The following is a 25,121-nucleotide window of genomic DNA, read 5'->3' on the forward strand; positions in this document are numbered from 1 at the left end:
AGGTTTCCGCTAACGTTAAGCTAGCTATCGCTACTGCCTCCAACATACCGACTACTTTTCTCTTCTCGCCTGTTTACAAAGGTATCTCAAAGGAAGATAGGAAGCATATCCTTCTTGATCCAAAGAAAAATGCGTTCTGGAGATGTGCTCGTCAGTTCTTCCAGAAAAGCTAAAACTTCTTCAAAGTCAACTGCATTCAAATGCGTGGCCCATCTAATCTGCGAGTTGACTGTCTTGCTTATCTCAAGTGAGAGCTTGCTATGGCCTGTAGTGATTTTTGTCGTTTCGTTGAGATATGCGAAGGAAAATTCAGAGTAGCTTTCCGTACGTGCGCGCGTGATGCCGTGGAATGCGCCTCAATTCTACGGAGTTCATCGCGAGTCATGCTGTGGGTTGCGGGAGACTCAGTGGTCGGTCGCGTATTTGGACGACGAAGAAAGGAAATGATTTGCCTTGTTTGAATTTCCTTCACTGACCAGAGAATAACAACCCATTGGAAAGGAAACAGACTCTCCCGTTGAGCTATAGTGGTGGCGCGAACTTTGTTGGGGTACTTCTTAGTACAGAGGCGGAAAAGTTAACGCAGAGCACATTTTATTCTGAAAGGGAATCTCAGCTCAGGAATCCTTGAAGACGATCACGCAGTGGGCTGAAATCGAAAAAAAGCTGGTCAAAACCTTAAAATCGATTTTTTTGAGTGCGGAATTTGAAACTTTACACAGTTGTTGTCAACACATAAGTGCATTTTTTGACGCAAGCTAGATAAATTTAAATTTAAACAAACTAGACATTTGGATAAATTTTCAAACAAATTAGTTGGCCTCAAATTTGAACAATTTTCGCAAAAATTGCCATCATTGAAATATTTTTCGAAATTCAGAATGTTAAAACTAATGCTACACCTTCTGTAGTGATTCAATACAAACAAAAACTTATAATTTTATTATGCGATTTATTGTTGTTAATTCTTGGCAAATTTCACGACTCAGTTTTATTATTTGTGGCCGATACGATACAAAATATTGGACCCTGTCTTTTGTCGAAATTTTGTGTTCGTTTAGGATTATAAAAAAAAGGATCACCGAGTTACCGTGAGATATTTACACCACATATACAAAAAAACCTATAGAGTATAATAACAAAAGTAGAATTGCGACCACCTGCGACGCTGAAATTAAAATTGGTTTTTCGAACGTTCGGCACAGTTCGCAGCTCGCTGTTGGCCACGGGGAATATCGTGATCGACAGATGTTGGACCTTTAATCTTTTAAATTAGATTAATTGTATACAAGCTATATTATATTGGTACCACATTTAATTTCCATTTCATACAACCTTATTTCTTCACTTTCTTGCGATATTTATCGTCGATATGATACAAAATGGTGGACCCTGTTTTCTGTCGAAATTTGGTGTTCATGTGCAATTATAAAAAAAGGATCACCGAGTTACCGTGAGATATTTACACCACATATACAACAAAACCTATAGAGTATGATACCAAAGGGGAATTGCGACCACCTGCGACGCCGAAATAAAGATCGATATTTCTAACGTGCGGCGATATTTCTGCGGCGGACGTTGGGAAGTGAATCTTTTAGCAAGTGAATTGTGTATAAGATATAATTTATTTAGGGTCACATTTATTTTACATTTCTTATAACCTAATTTCTTCGCTGTCTTGCGATATTTATAGTTGATTCGATACAAATTGACAAATTGGAGGACTCTGTTTTTCGTCGAAATTTTGTGTTCACGTACGATTATAAAAGAAAGGATCTCCGAGTTACCTCGAGATATTTAAGTTAAAATTACATCAAACGTTTTAGAGTGTCCATCCAAAAAAATCAACAACTACCGTTAGTATCACGCAAAATAAAAATCGATGTTTTGCCGCGCGCGCAGTCCGCCGCAGCCCCTGATAGTATGGAAAGCCGGACGCGGCTAATGATAGGGTTGTTCACCAATTTTTTTTACTGTCGTAAATGAAAGTACACACCGAGGGGATACTGGCGGCAGTTTCAGCGCTTTTTTATTAAAAAATTTAACCCTTAAAAGGCTAAGCAAAAAGTGTGGAATACGAGGGTCGGCTCAAACGCTCCGAGAGGGCACGATGGTTGCCGAAGGCATGCTGACGTCACACACAGCGAACTTCTCGCGGAACCCGTTAATCCCGTCAACAAACCTGTGATCCTTCGTCTGCGAAAAAATAACGAGGGTGAAAATGGAGGGAATTAGGAAGAAGGCGTGTATATATATTGCTTTATACCGCTTTGTAAATCGACCACAATGAGAAATCCGGGAGAACGTTTTAATGCAATGCCCCTTAATTCTCGTGTGCGAAGGAAATTGTTTACTGCAGCAAGGCGAGATGACCAAAAATCAGCGGAAAAACATCGTATTTTTGCTGTGCATATCATTTTAATGTTAGTTTTATATGTATGTTAAATTCCATTTTTATATATTAGAACGTCAGTTAATGTGATATACTGTTTTACTTTCGGTCTTCCTAAATAAGTCGAACGGATTTCGATCGAAAACAATTTTTATTGAATCATTTGAAGGAAAATAATTTACGAAAGATTAAGAATAATGTTTATACTACTATTCAATGATCACCGAAGTTAATTGATGCCAACTTAGTCTTAGATTTAGTACACCAGAGATTGCCATACAGTCGCCAAACATAATTTTTGTTGATGAAATATTCTCGAGCACATACTCAGCTGGCAGTTTTGGAGTTGGTGGAAACAATAATATAATTGACTTAATAATGAAGTTACCGCAAGAGGTACTTAGGAATACCTAAAGATCCAATGTACGTCATTGATTTGCTCTTTGGAATATTTAAGTTAGCTATCAGAGACATTTTTATCACCATCATCAAAATTAAAATCAAATTGCAGCTTGGAGAAACCAATTCCAAATCAGTAAGACAAGAGTTTCTTCTACTATCCACATAACTTTATATCTTGTTTCAAATTACTTAAAAAATTTAATAATTTTTCCGAAGCATAACAAATTTGATCTACCTTTGTATTTTCAAGCCAATAGGGGTGTTAACCTCAAACGAAAATACCCATTTAAGTAGATGATAACGGTGAGTTTTGGCTAATAATTCACATTGGTGAAAAAAATTCTGCAATAGGTGCATTACATTTTCTTTAGTGCTCCGTTGAAATTTGTGCGCCTTTGAAACGGCCTGTTTCGGCGGGAAGTCAGGATCGAATGGCTGTGACGTCACACACAGCTACCTCGCTGACTACACGCTTTCGGTGAACGCCGTATTCCGAGCCGTGCTTGAATTTGTGGATGCCGTGGTGAGAAATGCCTTCGGATTGTGATTTTGTGAGGGCTAATTCTGTGCCTAATATGAGTGCTCTGGTGCTCATTTTTCATCATTAATAAATAGAGGGCAAGGCAAGAAAAATATCTAAATACGCAGCAATGACATTTTTAGCGCTCCGGAAATTCAAGGAGTCAAGCGGGCAAGTTAGGAGTCAATGCATATTAATTATGATAGCACTGTTAAATATGTTAATCGTACTTATGAGTGTATTTTGTATCAAATACTTACTTTTGTTACGATTTACCCGGCCTTGGCTGGCTTCCGTTTTTATTCGAATTATCCCCTGTTAAACGCTGAAGTGGTCCTAGAGGTATGCATTTCATATTATATTAACAATCCCTGTCACACAACGCTCGTTTTTTTTCAAGTTTTAAAGGCTTTTGATCATTTCTAGCCTATGGTGACTAAGGGGAACTAATATCGTAAAATAATCAATTTTGTTCGCCTCAGATTCGTCTTCATCGTAACATAGAATTGCGAATTGTTGCCAGTATTTATTCTTGCGAAGATTACTGAAAGACCTCTTGCACACGCACCGATTTTGGATAGCCAGTAGTATACCGGCCGATATTTTACCGGTGAAGCGCTGCTTGCACACACGCCGGATTTTTACAGGTCAAAAGATAAGTTACTTGGTTGTTGAGCCGGCGCCCGAGATCCGTAGTGGCAATGATCAGTAGCTAACCGACTTTTTACCGGTGCCGGTGCGCGGTCGGTCATTGTGCAAGCTTCCATGCCCTTCCATTGTTCACTATTGGAATGTGGACGGCCGTCCACGTTCACTATTGGAATGTGGACGGCCGTCCAAAATCGGCGTGTGCTAAGGGTCTAAGGGTTGATAACTATTTCAGCGCTGCCAGAGAAGAATACGGCGATTCTGCAGTTTGCTATATCCAACTTAAAAGAGAATAATATATACACTATGAAAGGGAGAGTTTGTCCTGAGCACGTTACTCGGGGGATGCCTGTATTTGTGTATCGTCGACAAAGTGCTTGAAGGTCATCCGTACGTGTTTCTTGAGTGATTTTTAAGTGGGTTTGTGAGTGGGTGGGTGAGTGGGTTTTGAGAACAGCTAAAAATATGATTTGTCTCCCATCGTTGGCAAGAGGAGATAGTGATCGAGTTTTCACGTCGTCTTAGCACTTGCCGCAAGAACATTGTAAAAGAATTTTCGGGACTGTGTCACCAAGATAGTAGAATATTTGTATGACTGTGCAATTTAACCGCAGATTGCCTAACCTTGCAGTTATCAGTGGCATGGTATTCATCGGAGATCCTTCAAGATATATTCCTTAATATTTCGTTTTTAAAGTTGAAATATACGCCTCTCCTTTGATGAAGTCAGCAAGTGCTGGTGATTGTTTAACTTCACCGCAAATGCTCGGGAATTCACTCGGAATTTTACCAGCCAAGACCTTTCGGTTTTTTTCTTAAATTCTCTCTCACCGACTGTTGACTTACACCACCTTAGCAATCATAACCCAGTAAACACGTATGACTCATGCATGAGGTCATAAAGAAGTCTGACGAATTTGTAGGACTCCTACAAAAGAGTCCCAAATGGCCTCATAATGATGTCTCCGTGAGGTCATATGCACTCGTATAGGAATTCTTTTCGCGGTCTCACACGACTCTGAAGGAGCTCAGTCAAGAGGTCTTAAAGGACTCCTATAACAGTTCCAATATGATATAGGCGCAAATGTGGCGCCTCCACGTGTGTGATAATGGAACTACCTGGAGAACCAGAAAAATTACCCACTTCGTAATAATTCTGATAGATGGCTTTGAAATAGCCTAATAAAACGCCGGGGCCCCTACTAGCCCATTAATTAAGATTTCAAAATACTTTACGCACCTTTATTTAAGAAAATTCTCCGATGACATAAGTACCCGACGTATCCAATTAAAATAAAGCAAAATAGTACATTTAATGAGAACCATAGGTGGAAATACGGCAGAAAAACAAAATGGAATAGACAACTTCATGATATTTATAAATTTATTCTTCATAATATAAAGTCAATAAACAAACATCGCGAGTTTTTGAATTCTTTCTCTCTGCATACTTTACGCGGTCTCCGCTTGATACAGCCGCTGCCTCTCCGCTCTCTCCAAGGCGACACCTCTTGCTGATGTCGGGTTCCATTTCATAAGAGAGGCTGCCAAAAAAACATTGAACTTAAGTTTGTTGAGAGTTATGATTGATAACATGATAACATCAAATAAACCAGATTAAGACTATTTATCTCATTAGCAGTCCCTAAATACTCCCAGGGCCGGTTTTAGCACCGAAGATGACCGTTTTAACTTGGTTAATTTTAGGAGTAACCGAATTAGTGAACTACTTTTGATTAACTCTTACACTTAATTACATTCCTATTGCATTAGAATGCTCTTAGAAGTTAACTTAAATACATGGTGAACGTTATTTCTATGCTTTATCGTTCCATAAGTTACATTACGAAGTAAAATCAAGCAAATTATAAATCGGTTAGCACTTTTGTTTGTTTACGTCATGATTTTGAGAACTGAGAAGTTTATAAACTTCAATTATCTTAGAGAAAACTGTTTTGTGAACCCGAGATAATAAAAACATTGCTTGAACACGTACTAGACATGATCGAGATAGTGTATATTAGCGGAGATAATTTAAAATGCGATAACAGCAAATTTATAAGGATACGATGAATGAATGAAATCTCGGGGAAAAATTTCTGCTGTGTAAGTCATTTGGAACTGTCATCTATCTGCTTTGTACTACTGATTTGTATGTGCTTTTGAACTACTGTGGAATTGAAACACGGTACACAGCAGTTCATGACGTCTTAGCATCCTACCATGTCATCAACTCATTTGTAACATATTTTGAACTGCCTTGGATTTCCATTGGAAACTGCTATGGGACTCATTTGGATTTGAATTTGGAACTCGTATGTACCACTCGTTCATCCGTTTTGAAACTGATTTGTACCAGTTGGACACCCATTTGGAACTTATTTGTACACTATGCCACCTGCTTTGTTGCAGTTCAAGATGGCGTATTCGATTTTCTTGAAGTTAATTTTAGTCTGTTTCGGATATTTAGGCAAAATGACTATTACGAATGGAAGTGCGGCAGTGCCGCCATTTCACTATAGCTCCATTGCTTTGCAAAGCAATAGTCATAAACGAAAGACCTTCAAGCTCGACAAGCTTCACAAGTGTTTCATCAGTTTCATGTTTTCTTAAAGGGGAGTGAGGGGTAAGTCACTTTGGTGGTCAAGAAAGTCCTTATCGAGAGCTTAATTCCGATCTTACGTGGTTGATGTGGATCATTCAGTGTCCATTTTTGAGTGAAATGCCTTCGTTTCTGGATATTTTTTCTTGAAAACCGTCATGTTAAATATCTGAAAATGCAATGGGAAATGCGAAAAAAGGCCTTTCCGGGTAATCGAACTTGTCAACCTCGACATTGAAATATATTTTCGAAGGAGGGATTCATGGCGAAAAAATTCAGCCCTAAAATACGGATCCAAATATGGACATAAACCATTTCCTAGGGATCGCGAAGACAATACATCGGTATGTTTTATCATAGAGTAAGTATATTATATACTTACTCTATGGTTTTATGTATATTAATCTATGCAAAATACTACTTTTCCGGTAATATCAAAGAACGAAAGCAATGAAAGAAAAGGTTGCAAATATGCCGTAAAATTCTCAATATTTATAATTGCGAAGTATACTTTGAAAGTATAGACATTGAATTTTTACGATAATAATATAGTTGGAAACGCAAAAAAACGCGAGCGCTATGAATTTGTTATTGAATACCTTTATTATACGCAACCAAAATTCTCGGTACGTAGTGAAGATAATCTCGTCGCATTTCAAATCGGACCCAAAAATACGATTAAGCCACAAGGAAAATAGAATAATTTTTAAACTAATTCGAGTGATTATTTGGTAGTTCCGTTTCTATTAACTGACTTGCGATTATTTCTTATTAAACTACGTATGCATTTTTATTGCATATATTAAAGATTTTTTTTTTTCTCGACCAAACGTATCAGACTGAACCTGGCCATGGTATGTTGGCGCGTAGAAGACAGTGCCAAAACAAATGATGACGTATATAAATCGCATGGATTTGTTCACAAAGAATTACAAACGTATGGAAAGCCGTTATACATTAATCTTCTCAGTACACAACAGTTACAATACGAATGATGACGCCCGGAAATCCTGTCATCTCGTTCAAAGGGAGTTCCAAATGAATTTTCACCGTACACAGCAGTTACAATACGAATGATGACGTCTGGAAATCCTGCCGAATCGTTCAAACGTAGTTCCAAATGAGTAGAAAGCAAATCCAAACGAACACACTCTGTACAAAGGAGTTCCAAAGGGGATCACAAATGAGTTACAAACGTCTTCATATTTCTAATTTTTGGTACAAATGAGTGAAAATGAGTTTCACAACAGTTCCAATGCAGATTTTGGTGTTCCAAAGCAGTTTCAAAAGGCTTCCAAAGCAGTTACAAAGCAAAAAGTTTTCCCTGAGATGAAACGTGAACAACAACAAAGGCACGTTACAGAACGTGTTCCACCTAAATATTTTACATGGATATATTTACCGATAATCAAAGATAAGCATGAACTTAACCAGCTTTGAAAATAGTATTATTAATGGATTTTCTCATTAACAAGTGGATAAAGAATCGGACACATAAAATCATTGAAACTTACCTTCCAAGTCTCCGTGCACGTAACACATCATGATGTCCACAAGGTTCGTGCCAATCTCAGATCCGATGGAATCCTGATTCACGTTCGTAGACACAAGGAAAAACACGAGCAAGAACTAGGCCATGGAATACACACGATATTAATCATAAACTAGACGTCTGAGCTCAAGGCAGTAGAATAACACGACAACACAATGGCGGACCTAGCGGAAAGTGGAAGTGTCAGCTTATTTAATAGAATCGGAGGGAGAAGTTTACGAAACCATCTCTTAATATAAAGAGTTAATTGAAGGAAGAAAAAATATTATACACGCAGAAATATATAATTACGATTGAAATTATAGTTCATTAACATATACATGACTTGATTTTTCAGGCCTCGTGTGTGTGTGATCTTGAAGACCCCATGAAGTGTGAGGTCTTCAAGACTTCATGAAGTATGCGGTCTTTAAGGCATCATTCATGTGACCTCATGAAGTGTGAGGTCTTAAAGGCCCTTTCATGTCTCTTAATGTGGAATCTTAAAGGAGTCCAACGTATGAGTTCATATAAGACCTCATTACGAATACTGTGTTGACTGGGAAAGGGAGGATTATCGAATAAATTAGTGTATTAACTATCATTATTCACCAACTTCGTTTATTACCTAAAATTTTCCATCATCGTAATAGTCGTATGGTGCTGCGATAATATTTAAGAATTCAAATTTTATGCTTTTCGTACTCTCTGTTCGTGTAAACTATCAGCATTATGTTAATGTGTGTCTTTCTTTGGTTATTTTCAGTGCATCCATTCCATGTGAAATTTGTGGTGTGTCAGTTACACGAATGATATTTCTTGGAATTCTTCGGAGAGCGAGCCTGAGGAATAAATGGTAAGCTAATTTCAATTTTCATTATAACACAACATTTTATTATGTTATGCGCCAAATTGTTGCAATTGTTAATACTTCGCCTATACTTGAAATAAGAGATTTTTCACTTCGTCATATACTTAAGTGTAGATATAAACATTTTTTTTGACTTCCTCCGCTCAGCATGGAGATTTTAAAAATTTCAAATTCCAGAAAAAATACCGTAAAAGATGCGTGGAAATTTGTGCGTTTAGGTTTCTTGGTGTTCTTAATTTCTTAATATATAGGCGACGACTAAAATTTAACTACACTTGTATATTTGTTATGGATATCAACGCCTTCTGAATACGCTTGACGAGTGATTCTTTGAGTATGTTGGCACTGGGTGAATTAGAAGATGGGTTCTCTTGGAACATTAAGACGTTTATGCCCCGATGCTACTTCTTATTGGTTTTCGACAACATTTAAATGTAATAATAGAATATTGATAGTGTTGTCTAGTAGAAACTGACGGAAAATATGCTGAAATGAGCTCCATTCTTTGCAACGCCAACAGATTTTTGATATTTCCTCGCGTTAGTATCTACACTATGGTTAAACTTATGGCTATGGCACCTAACTTAATCATTCAATTCTTCCGAATGCATCTAGATTGAAATCAGTTGAGAATTCTTTATATTTAAGAGATCCTTGCTATAGGTATTTGCGTGTTACAGCTAAATAATATAACCGCCTGTTTTTGAAGTTTAAAACACTTCGTATTGCGTTTAAACGCACTTTTTAAATTATAACACTTCATTTTTTTCCAAAGATATTTAAACTGTTTTTTTTCTGAAATTTTTTATTGAAAATAGGATTAAATAATTGTAACTTGCTAGCACACACGTTTGATTCCTGAATTTTGCGGAAGAGATAACTTGTCCATCAGAGTTATTGACGTGGTTATTTAGTCCTCTGAAAATGCTTTGGCAGTTCGAAAGACGGGTTTGTTTAGGTACAGTCACTTTCAAAAGTTTTAGGACAAAGTTTGTGGCGCCACCTCTGCTTCTCAAGAAAATTTAGTTTCCCTTACTCCATTTGTTTTCCTTGCTCACGCACTGCAAATATTTCGCTTCCATGTGAAGATATATGAACAAAAAGGGAGAAGTTACTTACTAAATTTTTCGTTTTGTTTTGATCTTTGATGGATTTAATGATTAATTTCGTGTGCATACTCTGTGCCCTTGCTCCGGTTTTCACTGCTGTTCCGATATTATGTATTATAAAGACCTCAACGTCAAAAGTCGTGGTGGCGTAGTGGAGTTGATGCAACGTCGTCATAGTAAATGTTGCTGGATCGATTCCCCTGATCGGAATTAAGATCTCAACTTTTTTTTTCCTTGGCTACTCCTTTTGTAATAAATAATGGGTTTCAAATAATTTAAATTCGCTGTAACCGTTAGATACTTTTTTTAAATGGTAACTGGTAATATACAAGTTAAGAGTTGGGCAAGGGTTGACGTATCCTTTTTATGGATTGCTAGTACACATTTTGAACGTTAGGGATTTGCAAAAGGGGTATCCGTAACCCGACGGTAAGGGATGCATTCAAACCCAGCGTTGGTATTCACTTAGTGATTTTAGATTGGCGATGAAGGGTCATACATAGCAGTTGATTATTGCATTAATTAGTTTAGAAAGCTGTTGATTATTATGATTTTCTGCAATGAGCTCCATACTTTTTCACCCGTCCCTTGAGACGGGTGATATGTGTGTCATTATATGACGTCCAACTTGACTTACATACAGCAAATAGCCTTTATAATCATCACATACTACTTCATTTGGGTTTTGCGTTGAATGTCTTTTCTAGTTTTCAATCAATGCAAAGATCCAACTAATTTGTCAGAACGGATTCATCCAAGTAATCGGCGAGCTGATAGTGGAAACCTGTTGATGTTGTACCCTATTGCGAATGCACAATCTAGAATTTTATCCAATGAATTAGAAGAAGGCCTAAACAACCCGAAGAAATAAAAAATATCTTGAGAGACCTCTACCCCATCATCAGCGCAAACCAAAGTTCTTCCAATCTCCTCCCTTCCCGCCCTTCTATCACCTACAGAAAGGCGCCCAACGTGCGCAAATATTCCGATCCATCCGCCCCTCTCTCCCCCGCACTGCCCCCCTATCTTCTCCCTCCTCAACATGCAACCGCCAAAGATGCAAGTGCTGCTTCTTGTTTCGCTCCACCTCCCCACCAGTCATCAACAAATCTTCCTCTTCTCCTTTTTCCTTTAAATACTTCCTTTAATTCCATCTGCCGACTATCCTACAATTTCTGCCCTGCCTACTACATTGGAGAATGCACCACGGCATTCTCGATTCGAATGAACAACCATCGCCTCTCCACCAAGTCCCCCTCATTCGTTGAACCAGTACTCCAACACAAAATAGTTCCTTCGAGCAGTGCTTTTCCCTTTCCTAAATCGAAATACTACCAGAAAATTTACCCAGCACACCTGGGTGGAAACAGCGTTCAAACCGCCAGGGCTAAACGTCGCTCAGTAGCCACCAGCCTATCCCTCCCCACCTCCATCTACCCCTTCAACCTCCCCCCCCCCCTAAACTCCACAGAAGACATCAGCAATCCTGTCTCACGCATTGAGAATGGTGGGTAACCCCAGTGAAACGTCTGAAAAACATTTTGTGAGTGTCCCTTTTTCAGTGTTTCTATGATATTTATTTATTTAATCGAAGTATATTTATATTCATAAAAAAGTCGTAAATCGTGTTAGTTACACTATTTGTAACTCGAGAACGGCTACATATGTTTGAACGATTTTCTAGATGAATAGAATTTTTTGGATTCGTATCAACCTCGAATAGCAGAATTAACATTTAAAAATAATATCAGTTCATGGAAGAAATTAATATGGATGCTAGGGGACATTTTTAGGAAAGTTCAAGTCGGTCATTCTACTTACTAAATGATCTGTTTTGTTTTTACCAATTTAATAAGTGAGCCTCATAAAAATGTTTGACTATCGGTAAAGGCCGTGTTCTTGTCGACGAATCGAGTGGATTTATTTCATATCCTCGGCATTTTTGCAATTTCGTTTCATCGAAAGATGAACTCCTCAACAAAGTGCTCTCGAACATGACTGATGAGCACAATAATCACAAATTTTAGAGCGAGCAAGCAATTTTGGCGGCTCAGGACAAAGATGTGGATTACTTCTTCGAAAGTTCGAAATTTGCAAATAATCGGTATTCTGCATTCACTCAAATCTATTGACTGTGTTACAAAAATAGATGAAGTCACCAACTATCCATCTGCATTTTTAAACTTCTTAGGTGTGACCAACGCAAAATGTACAGCAGAAGGTTGACTCGGTGGTCATGAACCTTTGAAACCTAAAATATGCAATGGAACATATTAGGTGATAAAAAACGATAATCAATGTGATTCACGCGGTTATATTCAAAGGAAAATTCGAAGATGAGGATATTCTCATTCCAAGGATTCCCATGATCCCATCTGATATGCCCTATGAGTTCAAATAAATTCAAATTTCGGCTTCGTGTTTCATTTGCGATGATGATTAGCTAATTCCTATGTCAACCGTTGAGTGTTTGTAGTCTGAATTTAGGAAATCCATGTTTTTCTCATGAACAATTATATGTGTCATGTTCACTGTTGGTAAACTATCCGCTTCATTTGTTCGTGCGTCTAATAACAAAGCAAAAACTGTTGTATATCAGAAGGTGCTAGTGCAGAATAAACCCAAATGTGTAGTGTACACTCGGGTTCGTTTACTTACGGGGCACGTTTACGGAGTGCACTTTTACCAAACCGAGTTATAAATGGCTCGCCACAATTTGGACTTTATTAACTGCTTCATAAAACCACAATGTCTAAATTTTGATAAGTTAAAACATAAAAATTAGAAAATTCACAGAAAGAAATTCTGCGTAACATGCCCTGGTCAACCCTATGTAGATAGAGAAAATGCCTTTCTGACAAGCAATTGTAATACTAATTGTTGTAGTTTTATTAAATGTTTTCCTTACGGTATTATAATAAGTCAAAAATGATTCAAATCGGTTCCGCCGCTCATTATTTATAAATGCTATAACCAAAATGTTCATTGTGAAATATGATTTTACACTTTCTCGGCGAATAATGTGGGTAAACTCTTCTCGGGATTCCCACCGGGTTAATGTTTTTATAACGGCCAACGTTTCAAGTACCGTCTCGGCACTCATCATCAGGGCGGAATGTTGATTTATTTCAAATAAATGTCGCGCACCGAAAATACCACCGATCAGTTCATTTCTCGAGCGACGACCGACTGTCAACAATATATTTCCCTCAGCCAAACTGCACACTCCTCGCAACAATCCCGCACACATAATTAAACAATATCCCCAGCGTGCCATTACAACAATATATCTCATCAATTCACCAATAGTTCTGTATTATCCTCCCAAACACATTCAAATAATCTTAACAAAATAATCTTCACAAAGACTCCAAGTCTCCCTTTAAAATGCGAAAATACTCATTGACTAGCTGTTAAAGTATGCGGCTTCTACCACAATTGTAATTCGAATTCGATAAAATTTCAAATTTGAATAAAATGATGGTAATTAAGCGTAGTTTATATTTAATTTTTATTGTTTTCCCTTTTATCATATTAGAGATTTTACGTAGCAGTTGTATACCGTGCAGAATGTATTCAGGGAGCTCACTAATACGCTGGGCTATAGATTCTTTAAAGCTCAAACGGCAAATCTGATCCCACCACTTAAAAAAACGAAAATATAATTTAAAAATCGTTATTAATTGACATGCGGTAGAGTTTATCTGCTAAAAAGTATGGGGAAAACACCAAAAATTGGGTTTTTTTCAAATTTTGAAGATTTTCCGGAGTAAAAATGGCAAATCTATCACAGCCATTCAAAAGAACAATAAAAAATACACAAAAAATGATTTTTTAAAAGTTTGCCAAATATTACTAACATAACCTAAAAATTCATGAAAAAATTAAAATAATTTTCATAAACTCAATTTTGACCCAAAAAGTATGAAAAAAATCAGGGTGTATTTGGGCATAAAAATATACTTTCATGAATTTTTTCAGATTTTTTAAAGCAAAGAATCGCTCAGGAAAAATGTTTTTCGAAAAAACACGTTTTTTACGATAAAAGGACCGTGGGACCACCTAGGCATCTAAAAATTTCGCTGAAGGGGTTTCTAAATATTTACTTTCGAGTGCATAATCCTAAATAAGATTTCAGCCCAGTGCAGATTTTACCATCTTAACCCGCTATAGCCTTTGATTGACGACACAATTTTTCGAGGTAAATTCCATAACTCGCAAAACAAAATTAACATTTTATTTATTCCTAACTAGTGGCAAAAAAAAAATTTATTTTCTGCAATTATATAACTCACTTTCCTTCCATTTTTTGAAAACCAATTTCGTAATATTAAATCAATGCTCGACATATTGATGTCAAATTATTTTTTACAGTATTTAAGGGTCAAATAAAATATCTGAGTTAATGCGGAAAAAAATGAAGAACGAAAAATATACTCCATTGAATTCACACTTCACTTGGGACAATATCTCTCCTTTTATTAAATTTGAAATCTCAGCAGCATTTCGATTTATTATCTGCAAGCAAATACATCTCAGGTTGTACACCTAGGTCCTAATCGGTCACTTCTCAGGTGGATGTCTTCTACGATTTTTCAATGCCTCTGTTGCGTTTCTCAGAGTAGTACACGGTGCTTCGATTTTTATTCATCCTTAGCTACGTTTCCGCTATGAATAAGCCTGCCTCCAACAAGCTGACTTCTTTTCCCCCTTTCGCCTGCTGACAAAGGCATCTTAAATCAAGATAGGAACATATCATTCTCGATCGAAAGAAAAACGCGTTCTGGCAATGTGCTCGTCAGTCATTCCGGAAAAACGTCTTCAAAATCAACTGCATTCAAATAAGTGGCCCTTCGAATCATCTCTTTACTGTCTTGTATACCTTAAAAGAAACCTTGCTATAGCCCGTAGTGATTTTTGCCGTTTCGTTGAGATAGGCGAAGGAAAATTCAGAGTAGCGTTCCCAATGTGCGCACATGATGCCGTCGAATGCGCCTCCATGCTACGGAGTTCATCGCGAGTCATGCTCTGGCTTGGGGAGACTCGGTGATCGGTGCGTATTTGGACGGCGGAGAAAGGAAATGGTTTGCCTTGTTTGAATTTCCCTCACTGAGTTATGTAGATGCAGATCCGCAAGTACAATATTAAATAAAACTATCTAATAAAAAATAAAACTATTTAATTAAAATCAACCATTTCTACTTCGCAGATTACCTTCCTTGATGTCAATATCTCTCTCATCAACAACAAATTCCTCACCTCTGTCCATGTAAAACCCACGAATAAGCAGCAGTACCTTCATTTTAGCAGTTGTCATCCTTCCCACACTAAACGCTCCCTTCCCTATTCCCTTTCCATTCGAGGCCACCGTATTTGTAATAATCCTGATGCCCTGAATAATTTTCTTCACAGCCTTCACCGTTCCCTCATCCATAGAGGCTACCCAGAGTCCCTCCTGTATAAAAAAATTCTCAAACACCCCCCCTCCCCCCAGCAAACTGCCCCGCTGAACCATGCAATAGAAGCAAACCACGTGACCTTACCCTCTGCACCACTTACTTTCCTGGAATACAATCCCTGCAATCTATCCTCAAAGACCTCTTCCCTATTCTAAAAAATAATAAGTCGACAGCCAATCTTTTTCCCAAACCCCCTACTGTCACATTCAGACGACCTGCTAACCTTTCAAATTTATTCCGCTCAACTAACCCCTTACAGAAGTCACCCACTACTTCGCCCTGTGGTCATCCTAGATGCAAAACCTCCCAAATTTTTGCCCCTCCTTCTATCCCTAGTCATCTTGTCACCTGTCTACCACCACCCCTTGCGGCCTCCTGTACTTCCAAGAATGGAGTTTACCTCATTCAATGCCAACACTGTCCCTCCTTTTATATAGGCAAATCCTCAACCCCCCTTAACCTAAAAATCAATGACCACAGGGCATCGTGCACTTCCTCTCACTTTGCGTCCCTCCCAGTGGCGAAACATGCGGCCACTCATCAGCGTCAATTCAATGATTGCTACAATGTACCTATCAGTTTTGGCCTCCCTTCCCCCCACAGACCACCCACTCAAACTTAATTCCATTGAATTGACGCACATATGGCTATTCAAAGCATTTCTTCCTCCTGGCTTAAATATCAATCGATAATCCCTTAATTGCCTCAACACACTCTTTCCCCCCTCTTTGGACCCTACCTCCCCACTATTTCCCCTTCCCTCAGCTATCCTTTACCTACAGTCTCTTACCTAACTCTGAGGAAGGTGGTAATACGCCACCGAAAATTTAGTACTAACTGTGAGTGTTTTTTATCCTTTTTTTAGTGTGTTCTATGATTCTTCCCAACCTCGGGTTTTTTACAATATTAAAGAAAATAGTGTACGAGGGTTAAAACTCTCACTCTGCCAAATACATTTGCGGTCTCCACCAGAATTTCGGATACGCTCACACACGTGGTCAAGCTAAAAAGTGGAGTGGGGGAAGAGAAAGGATTATTTTACTTTTCCCCTCCCATCACAAAATTTCGGCGTTGCAAATCTCTGGAGGCAATCGGCGTTAATTTTATCACTTTTCATAAAATACTTATTTTTCATCGTAGAATCTCGATCAAAAGACGAATTTAATCGCTCAACCGCGAGGAATATGATTAGCGCCTTTATTTACCGCTAAGTATTGGAATTAAAAAAGCAAAAAATTTACTACAACAGGTGATATCTGTAGGGGTGAGCTCGTGCTGTTATGGCAGTCTCCAGAGGTCCCGGATAACCTCTGGGTGACCGAGGAAAGGGTTCGCAAAAGGGTCGCGCTCGACCATTGTTTGGGTCCAGTATACCTGGCTGGATCTTGGTCCTCCCAAACTACTACGAATCTACGATTTTTCAAATTTAATTCAAACTGCCATGCATCGTATCATGCTTGGATAGCAGCTAGGTCATTCGTTAGTTCATCTATGTCTTTGCTGGAACGGATTTCTCTGTAAACTACAGCCTCCTCTGCAAATAATCGTAGCTTACTGTGGACTATATCACCAGTGTCTTTCACATAAAGAAGGAATAGGAGTGGGCCTATGGCACTACCGTGAGGGACGCCAGAAGTGACTCCAACCTCGTTGGAGACTTCACCGTCCAATACTACTTACTCTCTGCAAGCGGTCGCTCAAAAGTTCTCTTATCCAGGAAATGACATCTTCATCTAGGCCGTAAGGCTTCAGTTTCATTATCATTTTTCCGTGGGGTTCATTATCAATACCTTTTTTGAAATCGAGATCGATCGCTTCTAATTGAATGTTGTCCTCTTCGGAGACTAAAGTATCAGGGCGAAAAGCACTCACTGGGTTTCGCATGGTCTACTTTTCCTGAATCCATGTTGAGTTCTCATTAACAGTTTTGCGCATCTAGGTGTTTCATTGCTGAGCTGTCTACGATATTTCGAAGGACTTGGCATGAGATGGACGTTAAAGATATCGGTCCGAATTTAGATGGCTCTTCCTTGCCTCCACTTTTGAATATTGGCGTTACATTAGAAATTTTCCAGTCATTAAGTACTTTGTGTTGCTCGATGGATTTACTGAATATTAACTGCAAATATGGAACGACATCTGAGGAAAGTTCTTTGTACACGCGAGAAGGGATTTCGTCGGGTTCAGGTGATTTATTTAGACTGAGCGATTTCAATATATTTTCTATTCCGTGCGTACTAATGCCAATAGGCGGCATCTTTCCTATGCAGAGATTGACCACTTTCTAGGATGAGTTATCAGAAGTTTCGGTGACCACGCTCTTGAAGTAGGAATATAATGAATTTTCTTTATCGGAACTTGTCAACTTATCTCCATTATCGTTTCTCAACGAACATACGGTAGATCTTTTACCTTGAACTTCCTTAAAATGAGACCATAATCCTTTTGGGATATCCCTTAACTGATCTACTTGTGTTTTTCCTTTGAAAATTGCTGAATGCATTCCTGAACGCTTCCTTCGTGGCGGAATTAAAAAAAAAACTATTTTTTAATTATACCACGCGTTCATTAGCGTGGTGGCAGTTCATTTTAGTATGTCACGCTCTTTTTCGCCTCAATGATTTTCTCATTTCCGCGTCATACCATCTCGGTCGCTATCTTCTTTTTTTTGGTTCACTAGGGATGTAGCTATTCACTTCCGAGGATACGAGCGAAAGAAGAGCTTTCCAAGTACCACCTACATTTAACTTTGATAATGATTCTTGAAACGCAGGTGAAGCATTTTTCAGATGACTCTTAAACCCATCAAAATCAGCTCTTTTAAAAATTAAAAGTTTAGGCTCTTTAAAAATTTCAGCGGTATTCAAAGAAGATTTTGCAGTTACTAACCTATGGTCACTAATTCATTCGACGGTGCTCATGTTTATTACCTGATGAGGTATATTTGTCGATATTATTCCAAGAATACTTTCTCCTCTATTTGGTGCGGATGCTATTTGAAACAATGAATCTGATGTAAAAGTGTGTACAAACGCCTCGGAAATCACTTTATCCCTCCCACCAGGAATGAATCTATGCGTCTCCCAATCTATAGAAGGTACAGTGGGATTAATTATTACAAAGAATGAAGCGATGCCACTTTCACCGCAGTTTGGAAACTAGTTTCAGCACTTTCTATGGTATCTGTGGGAGGGAATTTTGTCGGAGGGAAATAGGAAAATATTTCAGTCAGGTATTCTTCTCCATCAAGTCCTTTTTCGTATTACATAAATGTTCTATCGTTTTAAATAATATGTAGACACTCACGATACACCCTTTATTGATGGGCTCGGGTCGGTGAAGAAATTTGAAGGTTGGCACAGGAAGCAGCCTGCATCCTTTTCCTTCACGGCACCAAGAGCCGACGACGACGAACGCGGACGCGACCGAGTTACCGGACCTTGAGTCAAACTCCAGGAGCGTTTTTCAGATGACCCTTAAACCCATCAAAATCAGCTCTTCTAAAAATGAAAATTCTACGTACTAATCGCTCGAAGACATACGTATGTCCCGAGGCCGTAGTTATGGTCGATTTTGACTTATTGCCCGGCCATACGATTAGAGGAATAATCCTGCTGGAGTCTAACTCCAGGAGCAAATATCCCATCGAAATTAATATTAGCGGGTGGAATGCACTAAGGTAATTCACGTCCCCTCAGGCGTCGGGCCGTTGGAGTGTTTACTTTCGGGCTCCGGGACGAGGTTTTTTTCCTATCTTTAGAGTTATATTTGAACTCACCGTATACCTTTTCCTAGTGCGTGCCTTCATGGGTGAGTAGGTTTATACTGTGCGCGGTAGTGGCGGTAGATTCATGGGAGGGATCTAGTCCACAATAATCATACTTTTTCTCATTTTTTGAAAGACGCACTCTTACCATCAACATAATCTATGCGGGATATTCGGGGAGAAAAATTCTACACTAAATATTAGTTATGAGTAAGGTTATCCTCAGAGGTAATCCGCATTGGGCAATTCTTCACGTCATGTGAAGTAAATTTAAGAGTAGTAATGCCGGAAACTAAGGAAAAATCCATAACAATTAACCCAGGGAAATTATATGAAATTTTATGAGCACACCCAGTGTAATTTGCCCATCTTAACCACATTAGCGTAGATAAGGACCATCCGAAATTCAACCTTCAAAATATGACATTAACATTGTCGCAATTCATACTATTGCGTTATAAACAAGAGCGCTAAAATCTAGTACAAATTTCGAGACGCGGTTATGGTCATAGTGACAGAGAATCGACTTACGAAGGATATGTGAGACAGCGAAGTTTTTCCACTATTTAAAATCTACTATTGCGATGGGGAAGGTGGCGGAGTTTTTCTAGCAGTCAAATCACATTTATACATCGCCTCCCATGTATTAACAGACATTGAAATAGAAATGGTATGGTGTACAATCAGACAGCGATTTGATATTATTTCACTATTAGAAAATAAAAAATCTGCATTTTATTTGAGACACAGTAGAAGTGTTATAATTATTCTGCGAGATTTCTATCTCCCACGCATAAATTTGGATTCTTGCTCTCTATAGAACCGTATTCAAGGAATAGAGAAATCTGCGAGATCTTATTAAACGGAAATCACTCAATTGCACAAGTAGTTGACATGTTCACGAGGGAAAATAAACTATTAGACTTTTAAGCAGAGAGCCGTACTAAGGTGATGAATCAAATCGATATCGTGGACGGTATATGTGATCACAAAGTAATATTTGCAGCCTTAAAAATAGGAATAGAGTCATCTGGAAAATCAAAACGGATAATTATTTCTTGGTATATTTGGGGGTTAAACAGAGAGGCACTAGGGAAGAGAATACACCACTAAGGCACTAGAGAAGTAACCATGAGTTACATAAAAATATTTATGGCGTCAAGCGCATTGCGAAAATATTTTCGGGCAAGAAAGTAAAAGAGAGTGCGATTAATGAAAAACTGCTACGTCCTGAACTATGTGCTTGATTTTAGCGCTCTTATTTTTAACGCAATTGCAATTAACTATGACCAAGTTAGTGACATATTTTGTAGATTGACTTTCGGTTTGATCTTTTACACGCTTTTGTGTATTTTTTTTACTTTAGAAGTGCTTTTTACATTTGGTTTAATTTTTCCCTGAGGAGTACGCATTTTGGAATGTTCATTATTTATTTTCCAGCATCACCGCATCTTAGTTTACTCTGATGTGAGCATTTCCGCAAAATTATTTTAACTTGTAGCTACTCGTAGCCTAGACTACGTTCGGTTTAATAACTTTTAGTCGTTTAAAAAAATTCAGTATCAACTTTTTCTTGAGTCGTCTGCATAGATTATGCTGATGTAAATAATATTATATTATTATGCTGATAAAAGCATATGCCCCTTTGAACGAGGAAATTCAATACTTTCAGGTGCTATAGTATAAATAATACTTTTTATGTTATTTTTAAAAGGTTTCACTTGATATTCTGATGCCCCATTTGTGGCAGTGTGATAAGGAGGAGAGAAAAAAGTTCTGGGCGGGCTGAGGTGATCGGCTGCCCTAGGGCACTCGATCCTAGCTAGGCTGGGGCTCATGATATAGGGTCCGTATCACGGGAGAACGCGGGTGTCCAACCCCGGAAAATTTTCAGAAACTGTATGCCGGGAAATGCATTTTGTCGCTTTTCTGGCTCTTAAAAACTAGATAATAGTTAACAAAATAAATATTTCGTGAGAGAAAATACTATGAAAAGTGAAAATTTCACAGATTATGCAATTTAATAATGTGTTATGGCTCTATTATATATTTAGTGAATCCATTCCATGAAACTGCACTGGAATCTAAAAATACCTCCGTAATAACCTTTTCGAATAGCCCCTTAAAAAAGGCAGGATGTCTGTTTGTCTATCCACTATACATTTCCATACGACTCCACGGATTGCAACCAAAGTTTGTACGTTGGTGCATCTCATGCTCCCAAAGTGCGTAGTGCCACCTCGGTTTGTGCCTGACGCGTCCTTTACATCCTTTTCTCATTACCCTTTGTTATGTCACTGTATAGAACTTCTGTGGTTGGACATCCTGCCGGGTAGGCACACCTCTTGACACTCTCAATGACAAATATAGCTCATATGATTCAACACTTTACTATTACTCCTCTCCATGCAAACCTTTTTGCTGAGGTATGCATTCACACGATGCTTTTCGTCTAAAACACATTAGGGTACACATAAAGATCAATCTTGTCGAGATGTCTTTTATGTCGAGCAGGGTAAAAGCTGTAGTCAGTGGCATAGCCAGGAATTTCGTTCAGAAGGGCTCCAAAACCAAGGGGAAAATTAAAAAAAAACAGGGTCCTAATTAGAGGGTTTTTGACTAATTTTTGACATTTTTCATAATCGAAAAAACTTCATTTGTCAAAGAAATCTATTGTAAATTCATGATTTTTCAATATTTTGTTCTCTTTTATGAAGGAAAATAATAGTGTTTTTATATTTCGAGTGGGGAGGTCTGGACCCCCTGCACGCCACTGGCTGTAGTATACGGAAATTGTTCTTTCCATTGGTTGCTTTTACATATGAATACCATCACTTTGTATATCGCTTCTTCCTTCCTTGTCACAATGAATTCCGAGTTCAAAGTTTCCCACTTCTCTGGTAACTATCCTTCACGAGCAATTCCAAGTGGCCTGCTAGCCATATTGGAAATATATCTTGAATTCAATATTGTAAGATAAATTATCGGAGGATTATCCGGAAAACAATGCTATATGTCTATTTGTCATCTTTTACACAAAAAGGAGTGTCATAAGGTCACCAAGTGGCAAATCTCTTCGTGTTAAATTGTCAATTTCTTCGAGAATAATTCTTGAGCAATGAACTTACTGCATGAGTTCCTTGGCAGGGAAGAATAAGAAATCATGGTCCTCAAATGAGTCTTTTTGTGATAATCCTGGTAAACTCACTTCTAAAGAGATGGTGAAAAGGAAAGGGTTACTGACTCAATGATAATTGGGTCTTTTTAAGATAGCTCTGATGAACTATGTACATAGTTGCTCAGTGATCAATGGAATAAAATAGCATGCATGCATACATATGGGGACTAAATACATATTGTGACGTGAGGAGGTGGGGGTTGGTTGGTTTATTGGAAAGAGGGGAGAAAGAGAAGGGAGGGAAAGAGGGGAAGGGAGAATAGGGAGGTTTCCTATTATTTTTTTATTGCCTAAATCGAAAGGTTATCACTCCTGGAGTATGTGTTATACCCTAATAGATTTTTAAATTACTATATATATTTTTCGCGATTAAATGAAAAGTGAGAAATTTCAAGCGCGCGAAAATGTGACGGCTAAGTATGAATGCTGGGAAAACCCCGTGTGACGTCATTATGGTTCCCGCTGTCGACGTGTGAGGTGACCTTTTGGTGAGGGTATGTGCGCTGCTGTGATGCAGGAAGCGGACTATCCTGCTAGCAGGTAGCGCTCGGCTTAAATAAGGATTATTAATACCCTATCAAACAAGGGAAACTTTCTGGCCACAGGAAGTTTAAATAGTTGATTATTAAGATATGTTTCCCTGAGCTCTGTGCCTCATGCATGCATTGGTAATTTCAGACGATGTAAAACTCCTATCTACTCGTATAGAAACTAGGTGACGTCACATCGAGTGGCATTGCATGGGCACCAATCTGACCTTTTTCAAATGAGGTTAAAATTAACCATTGCCATTCGTCTAAACTGGAATTTCTAAAACCAAATAATTTCTATATTATGAATGCACTAATCATGGGTAACGAATTGGAATCCATGCCTTGTGTTTTCTTTGATGAAGAAAACTACCCTATTATTATGTGGGGAGGCTCATTGCGATGATTGGGGTACACAAAAAATTAGAGCTTATAACATAGATTCTGAGTTCTACAGAATATTTAATGCAGAAAAAAAGGGAAATGTACACATAGAACACGTGAAATTGTTCAATATCTTTCTATGCTTTGAACATTAAACTGGCCAGTGGATATTACCAAAATGATTAATTCAACAAAACAAAGTAAACTTAATAAAAAGAAAACAGGAAGTTTCCTTCCAATCAGTCTTTGGCCTGGTTTCTCACCAAGACATGAACACCCAAAAATTAGTTAACAAAAAGAAAACATTAACCTTAAGCATACTTATAGATAAAAAAGTACACCCTGTCCTAAAAAACTTTAGTGCACGCAATCACTCAAGGAAGGGGGGAGGGGAAAAGAGGATAGAATCATAAATGCAATTAAAAAAACTCATGGGCAAAGGCTCTTCAACAAAGGTTCCGGCATCTTCTTTCTTCGTTTCTGGGGGGGGGGAATCTGGGTTTCTTTAACAACACTAGATCAGGGCTTTGAGTGAAGGTTCTTCTTTACTAGGGGATACAATTCAGGATTGTGGTTCGGCTTATCAAGTTTTCCTGTCTTGTTCACGGCTGAGGGATGACGTCCTCAAATGGCTCCTTTTCGGCAATCGCCGAGCCTAAATTGAATGGATGAGGCAGATACTTTGTGGAGATCCATTATGAGATATGAAGTGAAACACTTTGCACTTTCCACATAAAAATGTATTAAACTACAGTCGACATGTTTTGCTGCACTGCAGAATTATCAAGACTCCCACAAAATATATCGACTGTAGTTTAATAAATTTTTATGCGGAAATTGCAAAGTGTTTCACTTCATATCTCATCGCTAAACCATCTACACACCCTGGGCTGAGAGAATACTCAGTGGGATGACATGGGTTGATCTTCTTCTTATTGATGATGGAAATCTACCATTCATTCTCCTGTTTCCGCTCATTTCCTCCTTTCCGGTCCAAACTCCATTGTCTCCAGGTTCTCCCTCTCTCTCCATAGACCACTCATGTAATGAGGCGCTTGCCCTGACAAAATGGCAGAGCCTCCGGCAGCATGATAAGGCCAGGGTTGATGTATCTCTTTCAGGTGGTGGCTCCTTAGGTTTCATGCCTCAAAGAGGGTTGGTTTTCAGGGGGTGAGGAGGGTGGGGAGAAAATGAGAAAGAGGCCTATTTCTAGAGGTAAGTCACCATGGGGAGAGTTAAGGTATGTTTTATCTATCTGGGGGGAGAGGGTGAATGTATAGGTGATGGAGAATCAGGTGGTCGTAGGCAGCCTTGCACCATCACTCCTCGGTGGGTGTGGGTGGTTGAGAAGGAGTGCACTCTTCTCTATTTGGGTCCAGCTCATACACAAAGTCACGTGATGGGAAAACCCCAAAATCTGGAGGTGGGGAATTGGGGGGGAGGTGAAATGCATTACACACAAGTCCATTCACACTGAACTACCCACACACACACACGGTCAAACTTATATAAGACAAATAAATGAAGCTCTCCTTCCCTCAAAAATATCCATTCAAACCAATATATGTAACCTGCCAAATTTCTACGGTTACAATATGCATTCACAAATGGTATACATATATTAAGCTAACATAAGGAACTGGCATAAAGGTACCATATTGAGGAAATTTATGTGTACTATGTATTATAATTTCTTCGATTTTACGATACATATTTGGATAACTTA

At 38.4% G+C, this 25,121-nt stretch overlaps 1 long non-coding RNA gene across 2 annotated transcripts in view; it reads left to right on the forward strand.

Moving 5' to 3' along the window:
• LOC124167079 overlaps nucleotides 1-25,121 on the forward strand; it is a 44,822-nt gene that overhangs the window by 15,069 nt on the left and 4,632 nt on the right. For both annotated transcript variants that reach the window (XR_006866605.1, XR_006866604.1), the window contains exon 2: nucleotides 8,865-8,954. This is a non-coding gene — a long non-coding RNA (uncharacterized LOC124167079). The remainder of the gene's footprint in view (nucleotides 1-8,864; nucleotides 8,955-25,121) is intronic.

The sequence above is a fragment of the Ischnura elegans genome, chromosome 10, assembly GCF_921293095.1.
Source record: "Ischnura elegans chromosome 10, ioIscEleg1.1, whole genome shotgun sequence".
NCBI classification, from domain to species: Eukaryota; Metazoa; Arthropoda; class Insecta; order Odonata; family Coenagrionidae; genus Ischnura; species Ischnura elegans.